Genomic DNA, 2,606 nt, shown 5'->3' on the forward strand with positions numbered 1-2,606 from the left:
TGTGTTGGAGATACACCTGACCCAGTCCACCCCACAACCAATCAAAATTATACATTTCTAATATCCAAATCAGTCAGTGCCAACAGTACAGTGTCTACTGACCTCAGTGCAGTTGGAGGAGAACTCAAGAGGCTTCACAAATTTTAACTGATACATCATCTTGCAGATGACCATGACACAAGACCATACAGTAGAGATGTTGGAAGCGTATGGACGGAGGTGTGAATATGGGAGCGCAAATACCCAGGGAATGTAAAAAAGACAACTCATCAGAGACACCTGAAAGAACAACACAGAAAGATTGAAGACATCTGTTCTTTGGCAATATTTACCTTGAATAATTCCAAGTTCTCTACCGAACTACATCATGTGATAGCTCAGTTCTAAAAAGGAGTAGAACCACGACCTTCACAAAATGGTGTTTTAATTTTAACTGAAATTGGAAACCATACATTTACTGGTCACATTTATAAGTAATTATATAATAGTGAGGTAAAACACAGAAGTGGAAACTTAAGGTGGCTATGATGATTTTAGATATTTTTTTATACCTCTTGGAGTGTGATCCAGATGACAATGATGGAGACAATCTTGATAAAGTGCAGTTCTAGCAATCTCCACATAAGTACTTGTACATCATGGATAAAATTCAGCAGAGCCAGGAGCAAGGACATTACCTTGTCAATCACAAGAATCCAGGGATTTGTTTCTGAAAAAAGGTAGCATATGTTACACTTCTCCAAATATTGCATTACTAAAAAAAAAAGGTCTTGGTGTTTCAAAAGCATCCAACCATTTGTACAATTGTTTTACAAAATATATCTACATTACATTACAATTGTATAAAGGTTTATCAAAACCCAAAAAACAAAAATGTAATATACAAAAGTTTACTAATCCATAGATGTGGTGACACTTCTTATGAGCATAAAAGGAAGCACAAAGAACTTTATCTTTATTGTGTAAATGAATAGTCCCATAGAAGATGGACAAAGGCAGACATGTTTGAAGTAAATCCAGAGAACCAGGACTAAACCACAGTAACAGAAAAACTAATGAAGACAGAGGACAGGAGGTAGGTTATTCACAGATGAAGTGAAAATAAAAGTTAAAAAACACCTAAAAAAAGAAAATAAGTGCAGCCACAAGTTCTAGGAATTGACTATACATACACACACACACTACTAATACCTGAAAAAGACTACAGATTCTAATTAACAAGAGTGTACATAGACGCCTGTTTACAGAGCTAGGTTCTTGCAATACAACATACAAAGGGAAATCTGTTAATCACCTGCGGACTGTGTATCGTCTGTGGTCACCTCTGCATCCACAACAATTTCATCAATCTTCTCCAGTGTGCTTTGACTAGCACTGTTCTCTTTCTTGGCGTCTAGCCTGCAAATTACATATTATACCACCCCTCCAGGACAACAAAGGTTTCCAAAACCTCCTGTACGAAGACTATTCATCCAAGAAATACTCTTTTTTTATCACAGTTATTCAAATATTTCGGTGGAAGAATTTATTTTGTTTGCTAGATAATTCTCTATTGACTAGACCTTTGAAATATTCACTGAACAGTGAATACAGATGTGATGATTAAATCCAATATGACACATTGAGACATTAGATGCCCATATTTCAAGGAAAAATAGAAAGTACATACTGGGAAATGCAATTGCCTAACCTCTTTGGTACAGGTTTGAAGTGCATGGAAAGCCAAATGGCACGTCATAATGGTCAGGCGCATTTATAAAATATTGAGGTCAGCATCTCAGAGTGGTTGTATTAACGGCAAACAGCAGGTGATAGATATATGGGGGTGTGAGGGTGGTAAAAACCACTGAATTGATGAAGCGCAGGCAATAATGGAGAAACAAAGCACACATATAGACAGCAAATCCATGGTGTTTTTTCTTATAGCTTCTTCTTTTGAGAATCCCCATGCCCTGACCTACTAAAAACTGACTACTTTGCTTGGCTTACCTTGTACAAGGACACACAGAAAAGGAACAGCACTATGTAGAGGATCTTGTACACCACAACTTTGCCACTGAAACTGACAATGAAAAACATGGCACCACAGAAGTAAATCCAGTACTTCACAAGTACACCCCGCACCAACAAGCCCACCATCTCTATGAAGGCATTTGGGGGTTCTTCGACCTCTAAAAAAACAATCAATTTACAAAGCTTACTTCTAAACAGTAACAGATAATTTAATCCACTTTCTGTTCCAGTGACAAAACCAGAAGTCATATGAATTTCTATAAAGTCAAATTCCTTGTTAGGCAGTTCACATGACAAAAGCTGTATCCACTGGAAAATTCACATTTTCATTCAGGAGATAGCTGCTAAATTGTGGATACTTTTTTCCAGAACAAATACGGAGGGTAAAAAATTCTAGAAGGAATTAGACAACAATAAAAACCTTTTTTTCATCACTCAAATCAATGTTTTTGTCAAATGAATTTTAAGATTTTAGTTTTTAATAAATTTTCATTCATTTCTGTATGTTTAGGAGATTGAACATCTAATCTAATAAATACATTGCACAGTTGTGTTGAATGGTTCAAGATTGTGAAATGATAAGTATACCACAA

General features: G+C 36.1%; 1 long non-coding RNA gene across 1 annotated transcript; it reads right to left on the reverse strand.

Annotated features, from left to right (window-relative positions):
* Positions 1 to 107: 107 nt before the first annotated feature.
* LOC140321350 (uncharacterized) lies at positions 108 to 1,415 on the reverse strand. The gene is made up of 3 exons (XR_011918909.1): positions 1,295 to 1,415; positions 552 to 709; positions 108 to 279 (listed from the first exon to the last, which is right to left on the reverse strand). It is a non-coding gene; the product is annotated as an uncharacterized lncRNA (long non-coding RNA).
* Positions 1,416 to 2,606: the final 1,191 nt, after the last annotated feature.

Source organism: Pyxicephalus adspersus, unplaced genomic scaffold (assembly GCF_032062135.1).
Source record: "Pyxicephalus adspersus unplaced genomic scaffold, UCB_Pads_2.0 Sca2784, whole genome shotgun sequence".
Classification (NCBI taxonomy): Eukaryota; Metazoa; Chordata; class Amphibia; order Anura; family Pyxicephalidae; genus Pyxicephalus; species Pyxicephalus adspersus.